The sequence below is a fragment of the Schistocerca americana genome, chromosome 3 (genome assembly GCF_021461395.2).
Source record: "Schistocerca americana isolate TAMUIC-IGC-003095 chromosome 3, iqSchAmer2.1, whole genome shotgun sequence".
Classification (NCBI taxonomy): Eukaryota; Metazoa; Arthropoda; class Insecta; order Orthoptera; family Acrididae; genus Schistocerca; species Schistocerca americana.
Genome location: NC_060121.1, coordinates 119,619,443 through 119,638,681, shown reverse-complemented (window position 1 = coordinate 119,638,681; position 19,239 = coordinate 119,619,443).

Genomic DNA, 19,239 nt, shown 5'->3' with positions numbered 1-19,239 from the left:
CTCATTAGACTGTTCAATCCATTCTGCAGGTCATGTAATTCTTCTTCGCTTTTACCCAGAATAGCAATGTCACCAGCGTATCGTATCACTCATGTCCTTCCACCTTGAATTTAAGTTCCACTCCTTAGCTTTTCTTTTATTTCCATAATTGCTTCTTCGATGTACAGATTAAACAGTAGAGCCGAAAGACTATATCCCTCTCTTACACTCTTTCTCATCCGGGGATTTCGTTCTTGGTCGTCCACTCTTGTTTATCGCTCTTGTATAAATTGTATATTATCCGTCTCTCCCTATAATCTACCCCTATTTCTCCAGAATTTCGAATATCTTGCGCCATTTGACATTGTCGAACGCTTTTTTCAGGTCGATAAATACTATGAACACGGCTTGATTTTTCGTTAGTCTTGTTTCATTTATCACACAATTGTTACAAATGGGATATATTTCTGGCGAGTATAAGACGAAATCTTGGAAAACGAGCAAGCTCACATAATAATGAATGCGAGAGAAAGTGCCTACACTGTTATGCGCAGTGGTGTTTCTCCATCATTTCGCCGACGGAGAAAGTACTGAAGCCAACACTTTACTTCTAAATATGATGCATTTCCTTCACTGCACGGCGTTCTATTCCAGAGGGATGGCAGGTAAGGTTTTGACGTCCCTTCGACGTTGGGTGTCACTACACACGGATACAAGTTCATGCAAGGCGAACATTAAGAAGAAAATATGTCGTGAAACTTCCTGGCAGATTAAAACTGTGTGCCCGACCGAGACTCGAACTCGGGACCTTTGCCTTTCGCGGACAAGCGCTCTACCATCTGAGCTACCGAAGCACGACTCAGGCCCGCTGCTCACAGCTTTACTTCTGCCAGTACCTCGTCTCCTCGGGCGCACAGTTTTAATCTGCCAGGAAGTTTCATATCAGCGCACACTCCGGTGCAGAGTGAAAATCTCATTCTGAAAATATGTCGTGTCTGTTTTTGTCTTACGCAATTTAGAGAAATCGCGGAAACGTACAGTGTTTAAGTATCGCTGGGCGGATGCTTGAAGCAATTTGCACACGAGCGGTAAGCCGCTGCGCTAACCACAATGCCACCTAGTCATATCCTTTACTTCACCAAGGCGCGCATCTGGCATAAGGATTTCAGAGCAGCACTGCCTAATATTTGAAGAAATTTATCTAGGACTGTTTTAATTAATTGTTTTAACTGACTGTTTTATTTAAAAATTTAAAAAGGTCAATATTTTTAGGGCCTTATTTCTTGAATTGGTTCAAGATTGTTATTATTGTAATTCAACGGCTGTCTCATTCACCATTTTGAACGCCTTCTTGTTTGTAATGTCAAACAAACTTATTTTTTCTTCAACTGTTTGCGTTGTTATCAAAAAATCCACTCCTGGCCATTAAAAATGCTACACCAAGAAGAAATGCAGATGATAAATGGGTATTCATTGGACAAATATACAGGGTGATTCAAAAAGAATACCACAACTTTAGGAATTTAAAACTCTGCAACGACAAAAGGCAGAGCTAAGCACTATCTGTCGGCGAATTAAGGGAGCTATAAAGTTTCATTTAGTTGTACATTTGTTCGCTTGAGGCGCTGTTGACTAGGCGTCAGCGTCAGTTGATGCTAAGATGGCGACCGCTCAACAGAAAGCTTTTTGTGTTATTGAGTACGGCAGAAGTGAATCGACGACAGTTGTTCAGCGTGCATTTTGAACGAAGTATGGTGTTAAACCTCCTGATAGGTGGTGTATTAAACGTTGGTATAAACAGTTTACAGAGAATGGGTGTTTGTGCAAAGGGAAAAGTTCTGGACGGCCGAGAACGAGTGATGAAAATGTAGCACGCATCCAGCAAGCATTTGTTCGCAGCCCAGGAAAATTGACTCGCAGAGCTAGCAGAGAGCTGCAAATTCCACAATCAACTGTATGGAGAGTCCTACGAAAAAGGTTAGTTATGAAACCTTATCGTCTGAAATTGGTTCAAGCACTGTCTGCAGCTGATAAGATTAAAAGAATCGATTTCTGTGATTTTGCCCCCTGCGATTTTTTCTTATGGGGGTATGTTAAGGATATGGTGTTTCGGCCACCTCTCCCAGCCACCATTGATGATTTGAAACGAGAAATAACAGGAGCTATCCAAACTGTTACGCCTGATATGCTACAGAGAGTGTGGAACGAGTTGGAGTATCGGGTTGATATTGCTCGAGTGTCTGGAGGGGGCCATATTGAACATCTCTGAACTTGTTTTTGAGTGAAAAAAAAACCTTTTTAAATACTCTTTGTAATGATGTATAACAGAAGGTTATATTATGTTTCTTTCATTAAATACACATTTTTAAAGTTGTGGTATTCTTTTTGAATCACCCTGTATTATACTAGGACAGACATGTCATTACATTTTCACGCAATTTGGGTGCATAGATCCTGAGAAATCAGTACCCAGAACTACCACCTCTGGACGTAATAACGGCCTTGATACGCCTGGACATTGAGTCAAACAGAGCTTGGATGGTGTGTACAGGTACAACTGCCTATGCAGCTTCAACACGATACCGCAGTTCATCAAGAGTAGTGACTGACGTATTGTGACGAGCCAGTTGCTCGGCCGCCATTGACCAGACGTTTTCAATTTGTGAGAGACCTGGAGAATGTGCCGGTCACGGCAGAAGTCGAACATTTTCTGTATCTAGAAAGACCCGTACAGGACCTGCAAAATGCGGTCGTGCATTATCCTGCTGAATTGTAGGGTTTTGCAGGGATCGAATGAAAGATAGAGCCACGAGTCGTAACACATCTGAAATGTAACGTCCACTGTTCAAAGTGCCGTCAATGCGAACAAGAGGTGACCGAGACGTGTAACCAATGGCACCCCATACCATCATGCTGGCTGATACGCCAGTATGGCGATGACGAATACACGCTTCCATTGTGCGTTCACCGCGATGTCGCCAAACACGGATGCAACCATCACGATGCTGTAAACAGAACCTGGATTCATCCGAAAAAATGACGTTTTGCAATTCGTGCACCCAGGTTCGTCATTGAGTACACCATCGCAGGCGTTCCAATCTGTGATGCAGCGTCAAGGGTAACCGCAGCCATCGTCTCCGAGCTGACAGACCATGCTGCTGCAAACGTCGTCGAACTGTTCGTGCAGATGATTGTTGTCTTGCAAACGTCCACGTCTGTTGACTCAGGGATGGAGACGTGGCTGCACGATCCGTTACAGCCATGTGGATAAGATGCCTGTCATCTCGCCCGCTAGTGATACGATGCCGTTGGGATTCAGCACGGCGTTCCGTATTACCCTCCTGAACCCACCGATTCCATATTCTGCTAACAGTCATTGGATCTCGACCAACGCGAGCAGCGATGTCGCGATACGATGAACCGCAATCGCGATAGGTTACAATCCGACCTTTATCAAAGTCGTAAATGTGATGGTACGAGCCGGCCGGAGTAACCGTGCGGTTCTAGGCGCTACAGTCTGGAACCGGGCTACCGCTACGGTCGGAGGTTCGAATTCTGCCTCGGACATGGATGTGTGTGATGTCCTTAGGTTAGTTAGGTTTAATTAGTTCTAAGTTCTAGGCGACTGATGACCTCAGCAGTTGAGTCGCATAGTGCTCAGAGCCATTTGAACCATTTTTTGTGATGGTACGCATTTCTCCTCCTTACACGGGTATCACAACAACGTTTCACCAGCAACGCCGGTCAATTGCTGTTTGATTTATGAGAAATCGGTTCCTCATGTCAGCACGTTGTAGGTGTGGCCACCGGCGCCAACCTTGTGTGAATGCTCTGAAAAGCTAATCATTTGCATATCACAGCATCTTCTTCCTGTCGGTTAAATTTCGCGTCTGTTGCGCGTCATCTTCGTGGTGTAGCAATTTTAAAGGCCAGTAGCGTATGTATAAAAATAGTTGTTATTTAAGGATATCGCACGTAGAACTGGTTGCAGTCAACAAAACTGCTGTGAACGTGCGTACATTAGTTACTGCCATGACTGATTTGGCTCCAAAACACATTTTTGCGAACCATTAGGAGTGCAGTGGATAAGAAACGAAGCGTAGCAATTATACACTTCCAACCTGTCTAAACTGTTTTACAAGCGGGCTCGAAACGAGGAGATTCAAGAGAGAACTTGTACCGGCACACGCAATCTCCTGTAACGTTTCTCGCTGCATTCACAGCGGCCAGTAGAGGTATCATAAACCAGCAACTCGCTTTGCTAAGATAATGGTCCAGTGAATGGCACATAAAGACTGAATTATGTGAATGACTAACGCACGAATATTTAACTGTTGATGTATCGCTCCTTTTTAACTTTTTATTTTTTAATCCTCAACTTGGTGGCCTGGTTGCGAAGTTTACAGAGCGTATTTCGTGACTTCAATTGTGTATAGGAATTGCTTTAACTTTCCCGCCATTGTTGCAACAAGGTTGCAGTGAATTTATGAGCTTTCTTTGCTGCAACACCCAAAACCCTCAGCGTTTGAAAACGACTCAGCTGTTTCATCAGACAGAAAGAAATGATGTCCTCTCACTTGTCTCTGTCTGGTTTTCAACTTCCGCAGCCCTTATAATTTCATACAGTTTCCCAGCCAGTTTAACCTCTTTTCTTCTTTCAAGTCATTAATTTGAAATCATCTCACAATACAGATGTCTGACAAAACAGTATGAATATCCGTTTAAAGGACAGCGCAAATAGTCTGAATTCTTATGGAGGTCGATATAAATAAATACGGAGTGTTGGCCAACGGGAATCCAGACCCCTCATCCTAGAGAAGGTGGTGGAAAAGGTCTGTAGTTTTTCCACAGTTTTTTCGATAGCTTCCACTAAGGCTCAAGAAAACTCAGAAGGTTAAACTGCAGAGGCTAAATAGGGTGACCTTCATCCAGCGTTACATATTGCACCCGATAAGCGTATCTGGAGTCATCTTAGAAAATATAAACGTCTGCTGGGAACAAAGACAAGCGCCATTGCATGAAAATGGCCGCCTAGAACGATTTCTTGTCTTGATTTCTCTTCTCTCTTATGGCCCTAACTGTTTACCGGCCACGTTACACTCCTGAAAATACTTTCAGGAGGAACTTTCTAACATTTACATTTTCAGTCGCTGGGAAAATATTTCTCGTTTTCAGAAAAGATGTTCTTTCGTATTGCGATTCAGCATTTACTACCCCCTTACTTCGTACATTGTCAGTTATTTTGCGGCCTGAACAACAAAACATGTCTACTTCTTTCAGTGTTCATTTTTTAATCTAATTCCCTTAGCATCGCCTGTTTTCAATTCGACTAAATATCATAAGCATTGTTTTCTTTTGTTAATTTTCATCCTAAACCTGTTTTCAAAACATTATCTGTTTCTTTCAACTGATCTTCGAAGTCCATTGCCACTTCTGACAATGTCGTCGGCAGGCCTGAGAGTTTTATTTCTTCTTCCTGAACTTTAATTCTCTTTCTAAATGTCTCTTTGGTTTCTTTTACTGCCTGCCCAATGTACAACCTGAATAGCATCACAGTAATAGTCTACAGTCCTGACTTTCTCCCTTCTCAACTAATGCTTCCCTTTGTTGTATTTCTGCTCTCATAACTGCTGTTAGGTTTATGTGCAAGATTTAGGTAAGCTTATGCTCCCTGTATTTTAACATTGCTACCTTCAAAATTTCGAAGGGTGTATTCCAATCAACATTGTTAAAAGTTTCTCTAAATCTATGAATTCTATAAACATAAATGTGCCATTCTTCAACTTATCTGCTAAGATAAGCCATACGGTGAAGGTCCACTAATTTGGTAGTTTTAACTGTAAAGCTTTCCAGAACTTTTAAAAATAGGTATTTTGGTAAATTTCTATGTCCTCTTTCGAATTTTTACTTCGCCACCTCGTATCTTTGCCGCTTGCTCCGCCATATTGGAAAAATGGCACTCTAAAGCAGTTTTTGAATATTATCTCCTCTTCAGCCGATTTAGTAATGAAAACAGCTATGTAATAAATTGAACTATAGAACATTTCATATCATTCATACGGTAACTTTTTCTAATGAATAGTTATAGCGTAGGTACGCCACAAAGTCTACTCCAACACGCGTTTTGGGCAAAATGGTCATTCCCATACTGCCAATGAGGTAAAGTAAGTGGTTTTTCTTTGTGGTATACCCAGTAGAACTCGAAATCGGGAATTACCAGGATAAGGGAAATGACACTGAAGGCCTACGTCAAAAAATGTTTCAAATGGCTCTGAGAACTATGGGACTTAACAGCTGAGGTCATCAGTCCCCTAGAACGTAGAACTACTTAAACCTAACTAACCTAGGGACATCACACACATCCATTCCCCAGGCAGGATTCGAACCTGCGACCGTAGCGGTCGCGCGGTTCCAGACTGAAGCGCCTAGAATCGCTCGGCAACAACGGCCGGCTGAAGGGCTACGTCCCTTTAACTAACATCATTTATCCTTGATCAACTGAATTGAAATTGATTTGACATTACAAACATAAACGCGTTCAAATGATGAATGAGACAGACGTTGAATTACGATAATGATAACCTCAAACCAATTCAAGAAATGAGACCTTAACTATATTTGCCTTTTTAAAAATTTTAAATTAAACACTTTTAAATAAACCAGCCAGTTTAAATAATTGAAATAGTACGAGATAAATTTCTTCAAGACATTAGGACGACTCCCGAGAGATTTACACCAAAAGATTTACAAAAAAACTTAGAATAAGGATACGATATGTATGTGCGATGCCAGTTAATCAAAGGCCTCTTGGTCGACAGCAAAATGTCATTTACAGTGCAAGTCAGATAACATAATCTATCAGCTGACCGAGCGGGGTCGCGCAGTGGCTAGCACACTGGACTCGCATTCGGGAGGACGACGGTTCAGTCCCGGGTCCGGCCATCCTAATTTAAGTTTACCGTGATTTCCCTAAATCGCTCCAGGCAAATGCCGGGATGGTTCCTTTGAAAGGGCGCGGCCGACTTCCTTCCCCGTCCTTCCCTAATTCGACGAGACCGATGACGTCGCTGTCGGGTCTCCCCAAACAACCCAACCAACCTAACTCTAGTCAACTTGAGCACAGACAGCCGAGAAGTGCGACTGCAAACATCAGCAAGCCGGGCTATGACCTGCTCGAGAGCTGTGCACACGGCTCACGGGGCGAGCAGCCGCCGGCGCCAAAACACTGTTGCAGCTACTGACAAGTGCTGTTAACAACAAGAAAGATGAGTGTCTCACTATATTACACTAGAAGTTATACTTTAACCATGATTCCACCTGTAGAGCGTTTCCAACAAGGTGATACGCCCTAGGAAAAAAGCTTTCTTTAACAGAAAACTACAGAAAGGAAGCTACAATTTCTGCCAGAAAGCAATATAGTTAAGTACTCGTTTGGATCTTACCATTAACTGGAGCTCACAACATGCTTAAAAGGGCTGGAAAATAGTGATACCAGAGCCCACAAGCTCCTAAAACATCGAGAAATCAAATATCAGAACTTAGAAACAGCTGGTTTTCTTGTACAAAAATTTTAAAACAAAAAACAAAAATTGGATACATGCTAGATAAGGCGTAGGCCTCTGGTACAGCTATGCGTGACAACTGGACACATCATGTAATCATTATAATATTAACCATGGTAAATTTTTTGAGACGGAACGCTGGTCAGCAGGTTAAGACAAGTTACTCCAAAATCACACAGAGCAGCAATAAACTGTTCCTAAAACCACACTAAACCACACTAAAACAACACTATTCCTAAAACCACAGAGAGAAATAACAATGCGTGCATGGCAACTCAATGAACATAACCGGCCGCTGTAGCCGAGCGATTCTAGGCGGTTCAGTGCGGAACCGCGCTGCTGCTACTGTCGCAGGTTCGAATCCTGCCTCGGGCATGGATGTGTGATTTCTACAGGTTAGTTGGGTTTAAGTAGTTCTAAGTCTAGGGGACTGATGACCTCAGATGTTAAGTTCTATAGTGCTCAGAGCCATTTGAACTTAATGAACATAAATACAAACATCTGTTCAAATAGCTTGCGGAGCGGGAAATCGGTGTACAGAGCTGAACGACCAACTGTACACAACCTAAACGAAACAAACCTTTGCCTTCTGGTCAGTCCTGGCGAAGAAGAGTTAACGAACCTTAAAAGACGTCGTGCCGATCCGCAGCGCATGTCCGTTGCTCCATTCACTGCTGCTGCCCCCGGCTCCACACTGTGCGAAAACTACCCGTCAGCTGCCTGCGCCGAGCTCTTCGGAGGCTTCTCATTATAGGCGCGACTGTAGCTGCCGCTTTTGAAGACTACGAGAGGCAGCGATAACGACACAAGTGAGTAATCCGCGCCCCCTAGTGAGACTCCAGCTAAAAGATATCGATAGTGTAACGATCCGCGACGTCTCAGATCTAATCCACATGTAATGCACTATTACGGAATTTGGGACATCCTTCTTCGCTTCCCTATACTTGATGGACCGGGTTTTAGGAGTGCATCGTCTTCAGTATGGAGACCTATTTGAGTCTGACCGAGGGCAGATTGTGATTACCCGGAGGCTGGGCACGAGCTTGCCAGAAACTGCATGACTTCCAGGGTATTAGAGGAGTGCTTTGGTGAGTGTCTTCTGCAAGTGACGGAGCCAAGGTGAAACCACATCCAGGCGTCGTGGGGTCGGGCGGCCACCCCTCATAACAAATGTCGGACGTTCTAGGCTGGTCGGACTGGTAGAACAGGTTACGAACTGTGGCGGAACTAACAACAGACCTTAATGTCGGGCAGAGTACTAGTGTGTCTGAATGCACAGTGAACCGATCATTGCTAACGATGGGCCTCCGCAGCGGACGGCCCATCCATGAACCAATGTTAACACCATGGCATCGGCAACTACGACTGAAATGGGGCCGTGACCATCTGCACTGGACGTTGACGCAGTGGCATACTGTTGCATTGTCTGATGAATCTCGATACCTTCCCCACCAAACCGATGGGAGGGCTCGAATCCGTCGTCTTCCAGGGGAACAGCTCATAGAGACTACCCAGGATGGAGCTAATGGCGGCTCCATTATGCTCTGGGTAACATTCACGTGGGCATGCATGGGACCAGTGGAGCTCGTGCAAGACAATGTGACTCCTAAGGAGTGTCGTGCCCTGGTTGCAGACCACGTACACCCCTTTATGACAATCATGTTTCCCCACGTCAGTAGGAATTTTCAGCAAGATAGTACTCCATGTCACAAGGCCTGGAGTGTGACGGAGTGATTCGAGAAACACAGTGGCGAGTTCCAATTGATGTGCTGGTTCCCCACCTCGCCACATCTGCACCCGATCGGAAACATTTGGGACGTGATTGAACGTCAGAACTCATCGCCCATCTCCCCGGAACTTACGGGAATTAGTCGGAAACATTTGGGACGTGATTGAACGTCAGAACTCATCGCCCATCTCCCCGGAACTTACGGGAATTAGTCGGAAACATTTGGGAGGTGATTGAACGTCAGAACTCATCGCCCATCTCCCCGGAACTTACGGGAATTAGTCGGAAACATTTGGGACGTGATTGAACGTCAGAACTCATCGCCCATCTCCCCGGAACTTACGGGAATTAGTCGGAAACATTTGGGACGTGATTGAACGTCAGAACTCATCGCCCATCTCCCCGGAACTTACGGGAATTAGTCGGAAACATTTGGGACGTGATTGAACGTCACAACTCATCGCCCATCTCCCCGGAACTTACGGGAATTAGTCGGAAACATTTGGGACGTGATTGAACGTCAGAACTCATCGCCCATCTCCCCGGAACTTACGGGAATTAGTCGGAAACATTTGGGACGTGATTGAACGTCAGAACTCATCGCCCATCTCCCCGGAACTTACGGGAATTAGTCGGAAACATTTGGGACGTGATTGACCGTCAGAACTCATCGCCCATCTCCCCGGAACTTACGGGAATTAGTCGGAAACATTTGGGACGTGATTGAACGTCAGAACTCATCGCCCATCTCCCCGGAACTTACGGGAATTAGTCGGAAACATTTGGGACGTGATTGAACGTCAGAACTCATCGCCCATCTCCCCGGAACTTACGGGAATTAGTCGGAAACATTTGGGACGTGATTGAACGTCAGAACTCATCGCCCATCTCCCCGGAACTTACGGGAATTAGTCGGAAACATTTGGGACGTGATTGAACGTCAGAACTCATCGCCCATCTCCCCGGAACTTACGGGAATTAGTCGGAAACATTTGGGAGGTGATTGAACGTCAGAACTCATCGCCCATCTCCCCGGAACTTACGGGAATTAGTCGGAAACATTTGGGACGTGATTGAACGTCAGAACTCATCGCCCATCTCCCCGGAACTTACGGGAATTAGTCGGAAACATTTGGGACGTGATTGAACGTCAGAACTCATCGCCCATCTCCCCGGAACTTACGGGAATTAGTCGGAAACATTTGGGACGTGATTGAACGTCAGAACTCATCGCCCATCTCCCCGGAACTTACGGGAATTAGTCGGAAACATTTGGGAGGTGATTGAACGTCAGAACTCATCGCCCATCTCCCCGGAACTTACGGGAATTAGTCGGAAACATTTGGGACGTGATTGAACGTCAGAACTCATCGCCCATCTCCCCGGAACTTACGGGAATTAGTCGGAAACATTTGGGACGTGATTGAACGTCAGAACTCATCGCCCATCTCCCCGGAACTTACGGGAATTAGTCGGAAACATCTGGGACGTGATTGAACGTCAGAACTCATCGCCCATCTCCCCGGAACTTACGGGAATTAGTCGGAAACATTTGGGACGTGATTGAACGTCAGAACTCATCGCCCATCTCCCCGGAACTTACGGGAATTAGTCGGAAACATTTGGGACGTGATTGAACGTCAGAACTCATCGCCCATCTCCCCGGAACTTACGGGAATTAGTCGGAAACATTTGGGACGTGATTGAACGTCAGAACTCATCGCCCATCTCCCCGGAACTTACGGGAATTAGTCGGAAACATTTGGGAGGTGATTGAACGTCAGAACTCATCGCCCATCTCCCCGGAACTTACGGGAATTAGTCGGAAACATTTGGGACGTGATTGAACGTCAGAACTCATCGCCCATCTCCCCGGAACTTACGGGAATTAGTCGGAAACATTTGGGACGTGATTGAACGTCAGAACTCATCGCCCATCTCCCCGGAACTTACGGGAATTAGTCGGAAACATTTGGGACGTGATTGAACGTCAGAACTCATCGCCCATCTCCCCGGAACTTACGGGAATTAGTCGGAAACATCTGGGACGTGATTGAACATCAGAACTCATCGCCCATCTCCCCGGAACTTACGGGAATTAGTCGGAAACATTTGGGACGTGATTGAACGTCAGAACTCATCGCCCATCTCCCCGGAACTTACGGGAATTAGTTGGAAACATTTGGGACGTGATTGAACGTCAGAACTCATCGCCCATCTCCCCGGAACTTACGGGAATTAGGTGAAATGTATGTGCAGATATGGTGTCAGCTTCCTCCAGCGAACTACCAAGCCCTCTTTGCTTCGTTGCCACAACGTGTCGGCGCTGTTATCCGTGCCGGCTATTAGGTTCGTGGTCATAATGTAATGGCTGATCATTGCATATCCATAGCTGTTTAACAACAAACTTCCCAAGACTTGTAACCGTGTAATGCAGAGAGGAAGCGTTCTCCAGCTTCAGCAACGATCTCTAGGTCAGCAGCTTGGTCCCTGAACATCTGGACAAGATTATTTAAATCTGGGTTTTGTCGGAGAACACGTTGGCAAATTTAATTTTCTTGATTGAACAGTACTGATTTTGAAACTTCCTGGCAGATTAAAACTGATTTTGTATCACACCCACTGAAATCGTGCAAGAATAATACGTTATCTACGGTTGCTTTATCTATGATATTTTATGTAGAATGTATGTGTTGCAAATTATTTCATTTTCTTGGTTTGAGAATGTTGTACCCGCGAATGGTGGAACAACAGAGACAGCAGAAAGATTGAGTAATGAACGAGATAAACAAGGGTTGTTCCACTACAGGTGAAGACAGAAAAACAGGATAATACAACCGATAAAGGAGCTAGCGCTGCCACCGGATCGGCGATCAATACAGTCCGTGGATGAAACGACTAGCTTGAATGCCGAGAAAACCTTGAACAACCCAGTTCCAGGCACAGTCGATATTCCAGATGAGGGCGGAGTGCACCCCCGTCAGAGGTTCGAGTCCTCCCTCTGTGGGTGTGTGTGTTGTTCCAAGCGTAAGTTAATTTAACATAGATTAAGTAGTGTGTAAGCTTAGCGATCGATGACCTCAGCAGTTTGGTCCCATAAGACCTTATGACAAACCCTACCAAAAATCTGTGCCGGCTGGGAAATATGTCGAATCATACAGTTCGGATAGCAGTATTTCTTGCGACAATGGGTCTGTGGTATCGTCTACCTTCTGAATGAGGAAATAACTTGGGAAACAAGTTATTGTTACAGTTTTCACCTGAGGAGCTGTCATGATGCGTGACGTGTAACTTCTGTGGTAGTGAATTAAACAGTAAACCTGGAAGCTGGTGACATTCCAATCTTGTTTTTGAGACGTAACTTATGTCTTTCATCCGAATTCACAATCAGACGTTTTTTACATCTGTATTTCACTGCAATATCGGTTCTGCATACGTTACATTCAGCAGTGAAGTCATCTCGCTTTTTAATCGAAGCACTAAGCAGATGATCTTTCAGCCAAGTTTCGTCAAAATTTGTATGATACTTGCTTTTTCTCCTTTTTCGGCGTTGCGTTTATCTTTCCGCACCTAACATAACGGTTTACTCAGAATGAACAGCAAACAATACTCACGTAAATGCTTACAGACACAAAATGTGTCCAGCTCTGTCCAGTTCTGATCATAAACTAATTACACAGTCAAGGTCACGGGAGAATTCTGAAGCTTTCCGGTTCAGAACTGCCAACCGAGAAGTTAGCGCGCGTGCGCCTCGTACCAAACAGCGGCTATGGTATAAATTTCACACGGAAGCGCAGTCGTTCGCAACAGTGGGAAAGAGGCGACAGGCGACGTGCAGTGTTCCGCATGATTCCGACATGCCCGAGGGAATTTCGGGACCGTCCACCAGATAAATTTCATAAATTTTGGTACATTCTGACTTAGTCGTGGCGGATGGCTACGCGATGAAATATTCGGGAGGTTTACCTATGTTCGTGGAACCGGGACATTTTTTTTAAATCTCATTTTTTCGGGGGAATTATTGAAATTCGGGAGGGTTGGCACAGCAGTGGCGGCGTGAGACTCTGCGGAATCTCCGAACACGGGCGAAAGGAACGTTTCAGTATGACGATGCAGTGGTGTAATGCGATCTGCATATTTCATCATCCGAATGCAGTACCGTTCCGGCCAACAGCAAAAATGGCATAAACACTTTCGCTGGAAAGATGTCTCTAATTCGGTATTTTCATGGTACTGCTTCTTAAAATGGCTCTGAGCACTATGGGACTCAACATCTTAGGTCATAAGTCCCCTAGAACTTAGAACTACTTAAACCTAACTAACCTAAGGACATCACACACACCCATGCCCGAGGCAGGATTCGAACCTGCGACCGTAGCAGCCCCGCGGTTCCAGACTGCAGCGCCAGAACCGCTAGACCACCGCGGCCGGCCGTACTGCTTCTTCTTCAGCACTAGTGTGAATCACGAAACACCGACTGCACACAAACCCAGGGTTTTAAAGACAAATGATCTTGATAGGCACTTCGTTTTCTCTAGTCACTTGTCTCTATCTCGAGACATCGATTGTACACAGATGCAGGGTTTCAAAGATTTGCCAGGTAGAAGAACATACACACTTCCGTGGTTAACAGTAATTTTGACTCAGTTTTCATCATGAGGTCCCTTTTACAAGAGCAACTTTCGTGTGTCTTTCGAGTGCTGGGGCGAAAATCCGATATATCGATATTTAAAAAAATATCGTTACCTGTCGTGGAAGTATCGGAAAAAGTGTGGATATATCGACGGAAGAAATATCGACGTACCGGTCTGTAAAAATAACGGCTGCACATTGTAAGGGTACCGCCAGTTTTAGAGCTGTATGTTTAAGTATAGATCAGTTATTAGATATTCTGTACATCAACAAGCTAGCAGCCTGCTTATTGCTCTTAGAACAAAAAAATGGTTCAAATGGCTCTGAGCACTATGGGACTTAACATCTGAGGTCATCAGTCCCCTAGAACGTAGAACTACTTAAACCTAACTAACCTAAGGACATCACACACATCCATGCCCGAGGCAGGATTCGAACCTGCGACTATAGCGGTCGCGCGGTTCCAGACTCAAGCGCCTAGAACCGCTCGGCCACTACGGCCGGCCTTAGAACATGAATTGAAAGGGTACTGATGCACGTTCAGGCTTGAAGATAACAACTTTGCTAGCGATGTTAACTGCGTGTATGAGGCACAATAAAAGGTGTCCACTGGGTCCGTGGGTCCGTCGTTCAGATTCGTCACATATCGGATTTGTGCGGAACACTTCATGTCGTGTTCCCCACTTCTCATTTCTAGAAATGCTAACGACTTAGTAATTGCTGCGTGAAAATTGCGTGGTGAAGTTAAACGTTGCAGTTTCTTCTGGTAGCGCCGTGCGCCGATTACGTCAGCATTTTCCCTGACACGTCTCCGCTCATAGTAAAGAACTATCTTGTCATAAATATTTTTCTTCACTATTTCTGCAACCGCTTTTGAACAATGCCGATCTGAAGAAATAGCTCCTCAGTTGCGATAAAAATTGTTTTTTAACGCAACTTCTGTGCTATTTCTTCACATCGGAATCTCGTTACTCCGTTCACACCGCCACCCCCAGTGCAATCGGACTAGTTTTGCGCCACCTATACTTGCTTGCCTCAGTCAAAGAGAAACACTGAACGTGATGAAAGCTTTAAAAGTAGTAAGATTCCTTCACATAGGGAAAGTAAAACTAAGTTCTACTACAATGTCAAAAGAACAACTTCAAATATTTACCGGAAATTGCGAGAATATATAATATGAAATAAAAGTATCGACACCCGATATTACCATTTCTATGTCGATATATCGAAAGAAAAACGCGCTTATATATATATCGATGTCTGGGAAGAAGATAACTATATCGATATATCTGTTCGGGCGTAACAACAAGCGCAGTAACGACGGTCAAGGACGGAACAACAGAGAGGCCAATAGTAAGCTGACGAACCCCTCTCTAGGACGACACCAAGACAGAAGGGGCATCTACAAGAAAAGAATACAAAAGCCGCGGCCGGAGTGCAAGACAAGCCGTCATACAAACGCTACAGCAGTGACATGAACTGTACTGTTTTGCTTGCATCCAATTTGTTTATACCAAAAAATTTGCATGTCGTGATTTGCTTGCGACACACCTTTGCGAATACGCAAAGTATTGTCAACTTAACATAGCGTAATAAACTACACGAATACGATTTACTTGAATTGTTGCCTAGCGATCCGAGAAAACAGTTTATATTAGGCGAGTGGGCGGACACAATAATATCGACATGTCATCACACAATATCGACATGTTACCGCCAACCCTTGTCCGTGTGCATGCTCAGTCTGCAATGTGCTTGCGATATTGACGCCATCAACAAAGGCAAAACGAGGGTAATGGAATGTAGTCGAATTAAGTTGGGTGATGCTGACGGAATTAGATTAGGAAATGAGACACTTAAAGTAGTAAAGGAGTTTTGCTATCTGGGGAGCAAAATAACTGATGACGGTCGAAGTAGAGAGGATATAAAATGTAGACTGGCAATGTCAAGGAAAGCATTTCTGAAGAAGAGAAATTTGATAACATCGAGTATTGATTTAAGTGTCAGGAAGTAGTTTCTGAAAGTATTTGTATGGAGTGTATGGAAGTGAAATGTGGACTATAAATAGTTTGGACAGGGAGAGAATAGAAGCTTTCGAAATGTGGTGCTACAGAAGAATGCTGAAGATTAGATGGGTAGATCACATAACTAATGAGGAGGTATTGAATAGAAATGGGGAGAAGAGGAGTTTGTGGCACAACTTGACAAGAAGAAGGACCGGTTGGTAGGACATGTTCTGAGGCATCAAGGGATCACAAATTTAGCATTGGAGGGCACCGTGGAGGGTAAAAACCGTAGAGGGAGACCAAGAGATGAATATACTAAGCAGATTCAGATGGACGTCGGTTGCAGTAAGTACTGGCAGATGAAGAAGCTTGCACAGGATAGAGTAGCATGGAGAGCTGCATCAAACCAGTCTCTGGACTGAAGACCATAACAACAGCAACAACAACACTGACGCCACTGATCAACTTGTGACGCATTAGCTGCTGACTTAAACGCAGGCGCGTGGTGTGGACCGAGAATGGGTAGTCAGTTTGGAGCAGTAAGAGAGTGGTGTGAACTGGCTTTACAGTTGGGATGTTTCACTTGTCAGAAGAGGTTTGTTATCACCGACTCCTGCTGCGGATGCCTGCGCACAAGCACGACACGGCGGCGCCCAGCTTTCGGTGGCGACCCTGCCAGGACACTTTTTCGGTGGCGGCCCTGCCAGGACTCTTTCCCGGGCGGGCGGCCACCTGCAGCCGGCAGCCTCGTGAGCGCCGGGTTTACGAGCCTCGACTGCTGCGGCCGGTCACGCCGCGCGGCGGCCCACGGCCCACGGCCCGCGGTCCACGGTCCAGCTGCGGCGCCACGCCACGCCGGGTTGCGTCACCCGTGCAGCTGCACCAATAACCAGGCGGCCGCGGCCGCGCAGGCGGGCTCGCAGCGCACGTGTGCGCCTCGGCAAGAAAGCCGAGCAGAGGCGCCCAATTGACGGCGAAACCGTTACACTGGGGCAGCGGCGGGCGGCCGTGGCTGCCGACAGCTCCGTCTGGAGCGACCTCGTCTGTGGCCAACAACAGCGGCTTCCCGGCTGCCGTGAATACTATTGCTATTATCTTTTACTTCGTTATCCACAACTATCGAGAGCGATTGAAGTTATTTCGCTGATGCTTTGCTTCCTTCTTATCCCAAAATCGCTTCAATTTCTCCCTGTGATTCTTCTTGCATTCTTCTGTTAGCGTCCTCTCAGGAAGCGTTTACGCTGCGACCTCGCTGCTCGCCACTATTGCCCGGCAATGATGAAACAAGCGTATTGACAAGGAAAATCCCCATCGAACCCCCACGGGTTTAGTAGTAAAATGGCCCGATGGATAGTCCGTCAAAAACTGTGTTACGGTGTAAAGTCAAGCTATTCAAAATGACAGTCACAATCGCATTGTTCATTTGGCCGGCAACCGGTTTCACCCCGCGATGGGGTCATCTTCAGGGCAATTTACACCAGTTGGTCGCTCGCTGGAGTCGTCACCCTGCCTGTGCACGGTTGGCATAATTACCAACCGTGCACAGGCAATGTGACGACTCCAGCGAGCGTTCAAATGTTGTAAATTGCCCTGAAGATGACCCCATCGCGGGTTGAAACCGGTTGGCCGCAAAATAAATAATGCGATTGTGACTGTTATTTTGAATAATTGATTACAAGTAAATTAATCGCTGTTTATCTCCATACAACTATGTTGTCTAAAAGTAAAGTCAAGCGCCGGCACACCTGTTGGGAACGATAGAGCGGAGACGGCTGTAAAGCAGACGTCAGTGAATTGCGTGCTGACCGACTCCACTCCAGGACGACAACACGACAGCAGCGGCCTCTTCACGAAGAGAACATAAGCGCCGCGCGCGACTGACTGCGACCCAGTTCTACGAGAAGCTTCAGCGATCTGAAAAGAAGTTACTTGCCTGTACATTGTACGTAGCTGAATCTGAGATTCATTGGAAGAATCCTAAGGAAATTCAATCCGAAAACAAAGGAAGTAGGTTACTGTACGCTTGTTCCCCCACTGCTTGAATACTGCTCAGCAGTGTGGGATCCGTACCAGATAGGGTTGATAGAAGAGATAGAGAAGATCCAACGGAGAGCAGCGCGCTTCGTTACAGGATCATTTAGAAATCGCGAAAGCGTTACAGAGATGATAGATAAACTCCAGTGGAAGACTCTGCAGGAGAGACGCTCAGTAGCTCGGTACGGGCTTTTGTTAAAGTTTCGAGAACATACCTTCACCGAAGAGTCAAGCAGTATATTGCTCCCTCCTACGTATATCTCGCGAAGAGACCGTGAGGATAAAATCAGAGAGATTAGAGCCCACACAGAGGCATACCGACAATCCTTCTTTCCACGAACAATACGAGACTGGAATAGAAGGGAGAACCGATAGAGGTACCCTCCGCCACACACCGTCAGGTGGCTTGCGGAGTATGCATGTAGATGTAGATCTTCGTATAGTTGTACTAAAGAGGTTTCTTATTTTGCGTGTCGCCTTTTACTTGCGACACATCTGTGTATTTCTCAAAGTTAAGTATTGTCAATTTTCGTAATAGACCCGCCAGGGTAGCCGAGGGCGCTAACGCGCCGCTTCCTGGACTCAGGTAGGCGCGCTGGTACTGGATCGAATCCGCCCGACGGATTACCGACGAGGGCCGGTGGGCTGGCCAGTCTGGATGGGGTTTTTAGGCGGTTTCCCACATCCCACCAGGTGAATACTGGCTGGTCCCCACGTTCCGCCTGAGTTACACGGCTCGCAGACATCTGAAAACATTCGCACTTTTCCATGAATTACACTCGATGCAGACAGTTGGGGTCCTCTAATTCCTTCCCGGGCGGGGGGTGGGGCGGGGGGGGCGGGGGGGGGGAAGGTATGGGGTGGCTATAGGAAGGGTATCCAGCCACCACTTCCAATTAACATGCCACATCCGATTAACCAGCAGGCTCCACAAGTCGGGATAAATGCTTGGAAAGAGAAAGATTTAATTTTCGTAATAAAACTCATTAATACGATTTGTTTCAGTTGCTGTCTAGCGATCCGAGAAACCAGATTCCCTGGACACCCCATATTTGACGAGTATGCAAGATTCAACAAACTAAACAAAGATCAAGCATTAAAACAGGAAGAAGGTGTACTGAACTGTGAAGAAAGAAGCAAAGCATAAACTGTGAACAATCCAGGCTCGGCATAAGCGACATTCAGTGAAGCTGAACAGCTATGGCGCCGTGATTGCGCGGTTATGGTGTTCGAGTGTAAAGTGTTCAATATTCCCTCGCATTTCATACATACCTTTTTTTCACAAAGCTCTTCCCGC